At 45.7% G+C, this 8,235-nt stretch overlaps 1 protein-coding gene across 3 annotated transcripts in view; it reads right to left on the minus strand.

Moving 5' to 3' along the window:
- AMOT (angiomotin) overlaps positions 1 to 8,235 on the minus strand; it is a 59,972-nt gene that overhangs the window by 40,974 nt on the left and 10,763 nt on the right. For 2 of the 3 annotated variants that reach the window (XM_057370123.1, XM_057370124.1), the window contains exon 1: positions 7,368 to 8,029. The exons of the other annotated variant lie outside the window; for it this stretch is intronic. The gene's annotated coding sequence lies outside the window, so the exon portion shown is untranslated. Of the gene's footprint in view, positions 1 to 7,367; positions 8,030 to 8,235 lie in introns of those variants that run through there. 3 annotated transcript variants of the gene reach the window in all.

Below are 8,235 nucleotides of genomic sequence, written 5' to 3' on the forward strand. Positions count from 1 at the left end.
CCAAGGAAGGGCACAAACCTAAGTGCAGGACTGGGACAGCCCAAAACCACCCAGAAATCTCAGTGGGTACCCATGGGTTAAAAATACGAATTAAAAATAAAACCCTACAGAAGGTCCAGCCCGCCAAATTTTTTAGACAGCAAGAATGTTATAAAAGTGGTTTTGGTGTTGTTCTTTTATCATAACCACCTGGGTTTTCCATGTGCACCTTATAAAAAACCTTTAATTACCTATAAGATGATTAATTGAGCCTCTCCACCACACTGGGAGAAAGATATTACTCCATTCACTTTATCCCAGTGGTGACTGGCTAAGTCCTGGCCTACACTGATGTTTTTTGTTGCCACAGCTATGTCAGTCAGAGAATTGATTTCTTTTAATGCACGCATTCCAGTAACCACTCTAAAACAGATGCATTCACAGTAGGAAATAATTGTTTTTAGGTATATTGCTTAGGAAAGCTCGTGTGAACCACACGAGCACAACTGCTTCCTTGCTAATGTAAACTTCATCACTACTAGGAAGTTTTCTGTAATAACAGGAGCAGCAAGTACAGATCCTGCCTAAATGGATCAAGGATGTTCAAGGGAGAAGTCAGAGGAACCTTCTGAGTGTTTTCTACAGCTGGAGAAGGTACTTCTCCAAAGGATCCTCAGCAGCTGCACAAAAAAAGTTAAATATTTAGAACCCTAATGAAGGGTTCTGAAGGAAATGAACTTCACTGAGTGCACAGAAACCAGAGGTAACACAYGGCTCCTTGAGCACAAATCCAAGGTGATTAACCTTCCCTGCTCCCACTCAGAGCTCAGTCAATGGCAGCAGGGCTTGTGCAGGAAATGCATGCAGCTCTCCCCTGCCTGAGGAATGCGGTGCCAGGGCCTCTCCAGGCAGGAAAAGCTGCTGTCCTGGGTCTCCTGAGGGAACACAGCCTGCAGTTTGTCTTGGGCCCTGATCTCCATCCCAGCCTTTAGAGGAAGGAGCCCTTGAAATGCCCCTGAGCAGCAGGGGATGGGGCCAGCAGTCTCCCCCACACTTAGTAGTTTCTATTGCCATCCCTACTCCCCCAAATCAGAAATCCACTGGGCTTTCAACAGATGCTAAATCCACTCTTCCCCCCAGGGGCACTCAGCTTTTTTTATTACTTCTTCTTTTTGTRAAGAAGATCCAAGTGCTCCACACCCAATCCCAGCTCAACAAGAGCAAAAGCTGCTCTTTTCCATGTAACTTTGGAGAGCTTTTCTTCCTGCTCTCCATGGATCCCTGATCTTACCCAAAGGAAGGGAGGAACAGGCGACGTAATGGCTCTTGGTCTCTTCAACCTTCATCATYCTACAGTAAAAACTGTTCCAAATTTGTTTTTACCCAATACAAATAYCAGCACTCAGCTGTGATGACTCCAGAAAATTCCAGATTACCTTTCCCTTGTGCACTTCCAGGCTATCCCAGGATCCCAGTCTGGTTTGGGTTGGAAGGGACCTTAAAACCCATCTCATTCCAACCTTGAGCATGAGCAGGGATGCRATCTCACACTGGTTTTAAGTTCTGGCTCTCCAGAAAGACAGAGGAGGTTTCAGCTTTGTTTCTTTTCAAAAAGACAATGGGAAAACAGAGAAGATATGTTTTCCCAAGCCCCACAACAAGACAGGCTAGCCCCAGTATGAAGCAATCAAATTTGTTTCAGCTGAACACTGAACCACCCAAATTAGAACAGCAGGAAAAGTCCACCAAACATTGATGGGAACAAAGTCACTGAAATGTGGAATTACTTTCCTTGAGGGTTACAGTAAATAATCCCAATGTATTAAGTAATTCTTTCAAAAAACAAGTTGTGTAGAAACACAAAACATTTTTAAAAAATACTACTKTGACACAACTCTTAGACAAGGTCTTACAAATGTTAATTAATTAATTAAACAAAATCCTAAACTGCCTTAATTCATAAACATTCATATAAGAGAACTATTCATCAACATCTTGGTCTACAATTAGACATTGTAAGCGTTTTGCTAAGATTAGTGAACTTTTTTGTCATTTACACGAAGTCTGATTCTATATTGTAACCAATACCCATGAACAACATATAGYCCAAAAGCAGTTACCAAGGAAAATGACCAAAGCCCTCTCCAAACTCCCAAGGAATTTCAAACATTTAGTATTAAAAAAAAAAAAAAAGGTTATTTTAAGCTGAGACACAACCAAACCAGAAAACCAGACAAGAGTCATTCTCAGAAAGGACAAGAAAGTAAAAAAGCAGCAAGTCTGAATGGCAGCATTTATCTCTGAAGCCCTTCTGCAGGACCAAGAATGCAGACTGCCTGCCAGGAAAAGAGGAGACAGTCAGCTCTTGGGACAGGAGGGAGCCCTCACTTGTCCAGGGCCAGCAGAGCCCTGCAGGAGCTGCTGGTGACAGGGGTGACACATCCAACCACCACCAGCAGCCATGGCCACAGCTCCATCCCAGGCACCACAGGACACTCCTGCGTTCTTCCTGCACCTAAGCTCAGCACTTCACACAAACCTCTCCATGCTACTGAGACAAGATTATAAAGCTTTGAGAAGTTTGTTTCCACAGGCCTTTGAATTTTGTTCTCAGGGTTGGTTTTTTTTTTTTAATTCATGACATTTCCTTTTCCATTCCTATTCATTGCTTATTCACTGACCTCCCGCTGACATCAGATGTCTGGTTTGCCCTGAATGGTCATTTACACAAAGGTAAGTTTCAAATCTATTCTTACTTTTAAAATTACATCCAAGTGTCCCTGCAAACACAAATTTTATCCAGTGAAAGTCCTTTCACTTACAAGCATAGTAGGTGAGAMAGAAAAGATTATATTGCATGTTTAAAAACTAACTGCTCCTAGGAGTTATTATTATATCACYTATTATTCCCCAAAGCTGTTAAGGTATTTTTTCTGCCTTGAAGATTACATTCAAGGCCACCCTGGAGAGCCAGGTAATGTGCAAGATTTGGACATCTGCTGACTTTAGAGCTCTCYATCCAGCCCATTACTTTCACACAGACACAATTCCAGGACCACATYTGTCCAAAGCATGAACCAATCCTTTTGCAAAAGCTGAAGGGATGGCTGTGGAGGCTGCACTGGGAAGCTCTTCCTGTGGCCAGCACTGCATTCCAGGGCTGTTTGRGAATATACTCTCTCCTGGATAAAAGGGTTTAACAAGTGAGCAGCTCCTGCAGCCCAACTGGACTCACAGGGCAGGTATGTGCCTGCTCTTTCATAAAAGACAGTGATTTAAGTCTACAAAACTGTGCTGCTACCACATGTGGGGAACCTGCAGAGAGAAGATCAGGCACCAGGGTATGTGGAAACCTAACCTAGAAAGTAACTGCTCATCAGAAAATAAGAGAATTCCTGAAATCAACASGCTTAGAGAAACGGGTTGTGGCCCAGTTTCAACACAATGGACTAAATCACTTTGACAAATCCTCTAGTGCTTCCTGAAAGTGTATAACCACAGCAATAGGCAGTTTGGAACACTTCTATGAGCAACCAAGTCCTCTCTTGTGTTTCAGTGGACAGAAGAGGAGAAAGAGAGCCCCAGACCTTATTGCCAATCCCCAAGAATGGCTGTTCTCACACTTTTATAAACACTTGGTCTCCATGGAAGGGCGATACCTAGCAGCAAACATTGGCAACCAAGGACATTCCACTCTCACTGTATCGTCCACAATAGCAAGGAGAAAAAAAAAATCCATAAGGCTGCTTTGATTAGGAACCTTTTGAGAGGACTTCTTCAAAAGTGAGTGTCTGAAAATAGTTTGAAATATGGGAATGTGCACCAACAGCCAGATGGGGGAAAACAGGCATCTTACTTTATTCTGAAAGCATTTACACTTCAGCCCAAAGTGGGAACATGTATTAATCCAAGAACCTCTTGCCAAGAACAAGGTCATCTTTTTCTTTTTAACTCAGAACAGAACCCAACACACGTTCTGTTCTGCACCAAACAGAGAATCTCACCATTTACAGGTGTTTGGAGCCAGTTTTAGCTGAATACACACTCTGAACATGTAAGAACTTTATTACAGTGGGTTTTGTCTTCCCTGCAGGTCACAGCTCTGCAGCTCTTTAAAAGCCACCAGGAAGAAAAGCCAAAACTGCACAAGGAGCTCTGGCCACAAGGGGTATAAACAGACAAATTCTTTCACTGCCAGAAGTATTTACACATTAACACACACTTGGACTGYTGATAATCCTAAAATTAAAGACTTATTTCTGTGTATACATTGATACGGTAACAATCTAAACCACGCACAGATTTTGCTCCTTGTTAAAAAATAAAGTTTTAATGAGCTCAGATTTTGCTTGAGCTGTTCATTCATTGCAGTGACAGTGAGCTCAGCTGTGGACCAAGGCATCATTGTGCTGGGCCCTAGAAAGAATGAAATGGTGCAAGTTGTTCTATCAAAATAATCACCAAAAAAAATTATAAAACACATTGCACTCATCTGGAAACAAAASGAAGGGCTAGAAGTGGGGGAAGCACATATGCTTTGAGAACTTGAGAGCTGCAAATTCTCAATTTCACTGTCATGGTTAGAAAAATGTGGCAGCAAAGCAAYGCAACCTTATTTCTAAATAAACAAAAAGACTGGTCAGTCTGCTGATGCAAGACAGCCTAAAGAGAACAAGAGAACTATTAAATTATCTCCACTTCTGGGATTCTGGCTATTCTTTCACAAAGTGAATGGCTTATGCTAATCAGGATGCATCTGAAATGCATCATTCAAGCCTTCTTGTACAAATATAGTTCTTATTTATCCCAAAAGATCCCCACCAGCTGGCAATGTTTGCATACAATGTTAAACCCAACCTCAAGAGCCCATGCATTATGAGTCATTTTACACTTAAAAACATTAGTTCCCTTCACTGTTCTSCAAGACGGTGTATCCCACGAGAAGAATTTTAGTGGAATTCAGCAATAATGCACAATGTTACCATCCAACTTCCTCTAGCACAAAGAAGTTACAAGTTTTCTGCTGTTCGGTGAGGGTTTTTTTCCTGCTTACAGCGCTTTTCCTCCAGAACATCTTTGGGGAAGGAACAAAAGGATTTGCACCAATCCTTTCTATATGAATCAAATATTTATGCTATGCCCTCTTGAAGCACTTTCATCGAGTAACCTCTGGAATGTGATCTCCTGACCTCAACACTCAGGCACATCTAAATCAGCTGCCCTTTGAGCTGTATTAAAGGCTGCAGAGAATTTTATACATTTGTATCACAGGCATATGAAATCCTTGCGGCCCAGCTGGGGCACTCTCTACTACAAAGCTTTAGTCCAAAGTGTGCTCCAGGAAAGGGGAATGCTKTGATTGTGCCACGTTAATGGCACCAGGAACAGGCAAGGTGGTGAACCACGCTATCAGCACAATTTCAGTAAGTGCCACTGCAAACTCCAACCCCATATCCCATTCTGCCCATTCCACACTGGCCAGTTCCCTTCTGCCTCCAGCCCCCTCCCGAGGGTGGCAGCGCTGCCTGCAAAACTCCTCCAGAATCAGAAAGACAAAGAGCTTGTGGGATGAGCAGGCACCCCATTCCCTCCATCTGGAAATCCCACCCCTTCCTCAAGAAAAATAAATCATTCTATGTTGTCTTTGTGGCTCCCAGGAACCTTTTAAGGACCGRGTTAAGTTGCAAATAAGTGTCCTGGAAGTAAAAGAGAGGGACACCAGGTGCCCCAGATGAACCTGCAACTTCAACTACGGGACAAATTTTTCCAGGGTCAGATCGTGACCCTGCTCCCTCAAGGAGCAGCCACTGAGGGAATCCGGGTGAAAGTCTGACCCAGAGATTTAACAGGGTCATGGTCCTGATGGTGGGGATCACTTTTCATAGCAGCCCTGGAAAACAGACGTGATGCTGCCCATCACTCACACGGCAGCAGCACGAGGGTGCAGGGAAAGCTCGAGAACAGGGCTCTTGCCTTCCCACACTGACCTGGCAGAAAGGTTCAGTCCCCAGAAACAGTCCAGGGTAGCCAAAAAATGYGAGACAGCAGCCAAAAACACTACCCTGCCCTGTGCACCAGGATGGATCCTGGTCAGTCACCTGCCCCAGTGCCCTCTCAAGGTGCAGAGACTGGGGCACCCCAGCTGTCTCCCCAGAGACTCCAGCAGCTCAGACCACACTGCCCTGCTGCCCCACCTTTTCCACTAGCTTTTCCCACAAAAATCCCTCCAGGGAAGAGGAAGGAAAAAAAAAACCCTAAAAAAAGAAAGAGGAACAGGCAGCAGGACAGACTAACATGTAGCATTTCCTGTATCATCCACAGGAAAAACCCACGCAGTGGGGAAGAGCTTGATGTCAAGGCTGGTGTTGCCACGTGAACAGGCAGTTCCTCCTGCTGGGGGATGCTGTGTGATTCCACAGGGAACAACACAATCTTCCCTGACACAAGGAGTCCTGCCACCAGCCACACCGAATTCCACAGGTCCTTCCCTTGCAGAAATGGCTGGTAGCAAAGAAGGAAGGAGGAGAAGGAGGAGAARGAGGAGGAATGTGGGTACTGAGCTGGGGGAGAAGGAGAATGAGACATTCACTGTGGTATTATCACTTGTAAACCAGGACACACTCAGCACTTGGCCCCTACAGAAAGGAGTATTCTGCAAAATATGTTTCCCTGTACAGAGACTGGGCCTCCATCCAGTTATTATGTGCACATGTCCCCGCTGCGTTTTCAGCCTTACTTCGGGAAAAAAAAATCACAAAACAAAGAAAACATCTCCTCATATTCGCTCTGCACAGTGCCAAGCGTGTTCCTCGCCATGTTCAATAATCTGTTAAAGCCTGTTAATTATGGGTGCAACACTTTTACACCTTGTGACACAGCAGTGAAGCACTTAATGTAAAACAAATTCCAGTGTGAAACAAGGAATCGGCCCATGGTGGCAGCCCTGTTTGCACGTGTGACACATAAATGCACATGTGAATGCACATACGTGCTCCTCTGTGGAGCACGACCCGCAAAGACAATCTCAACACGTGGATTACAAGCACAATGACTGCAATTATTTTCTCAAAAGAAAAGGGCACCACAAGAAACGGCTGCTTTCAAACACAGCCTGACACAAACCCACTTCAGCGACTTGCACTGAGTTTTACTCAATCCAATTACACACAAGTACATCACTATTCATTCTGGCAATTTACATTTACTGCCACTGGTGAAATAGGTGGGTGAGTGTAATTTTTTTTCTTTGCAAGAATTTTGCGAGATGAAAAGTAAACTTTACAGGAGAGAGAAGTGATGRACAAAAGCTGACAGAGAGCCAGTCTAACTCCCAGGTTTAGGCTGAAGAAAGAATGCAGAGTCCCTTGCAGTATGAGCACATCTCTTACCTACTGATCTGCTGAAGACAAAAGGGTTTTCTTCTTTTCAGAAACTGGACACTTGTGGCTCGTTGGGTCAGTCACACAAAGCTTCCCTGCTGCCAAAGGTATTCTTTCTCCCCTCGGGTTTTTGTTGTTGTTGTTTGGTTTTTTACCCCGGAGAGTAAAGGGCAGAACAGTGGATTCAGCAGGGGCAAAGGGTGGAATTCGAGATTTAACGGGCTGGAGAACTGCAGAGCTCTCTCCAAAAGATGCTGTATTTCAAGGCGCTTTCATTTGCAAATCCTTCTTCATCCTCAATGTCAATAAAACTGGAGGAGGGGGAGTCAACTTTTTYTTAACCGCAGAAATAAACCGGACTCCACGGAACGGGGAATGTGATACGAACCGGATTGACTTTTTCTTTTATTAAAAACAAATATACTCTCAGACAGGCAATCGAGCCGGGAGAGCAAAAAAAAGAAAAAAATCCAAGAGTGAGCCAGGACCTGCCCGCGGTGCCTGGGGAGGAGGATAGCGGTACCTCGAGAGCGGCAGAATAAACACAAAGAGGGGAAAGTCGGCGGCGCGGCGGCGGTGGCAGCCCCGCTGTCAGTGGCAGCGCCGCGCGGGGCTCTSGCAGCGCCCGCGGCCCCGGCAGCAGCGCAGGGCGGCCCGCGGCATCGCCCGGCCGGGCTCCGCTCGCTCGCTCGCTGCTGCTGCTGCTCCGCGTTACCTGCGCGGCCGGCGGGCCGGGACCGGGACCGGGACCGGGGCACTCTGGCGGCACGGAGCGGAGCGGAGCGGGCGGCACGGGCGGCTCGGCTCCCTCCTCCTCCGCCTCCTTCCGCTGCTGTGGGCGCGGGCGGCCCGCGGGACGCGCTGGGCCGGGGCGGGC

This window comes from Malurus melanocephalus, unplaced genomic scaffold (genome assembly GCF_030028575.1).
Source record: "Malurus melanocephalus ecotype Western Australia unplaced genomic scaffold, MMel_1.1 scaffold_120, whole genome shotgun sequence".
NCBI lineage: Eukaryota > Metazoa > Chordata > Aves > Passeriformes > Maluridae > Malurus > Malurus melanocephalus.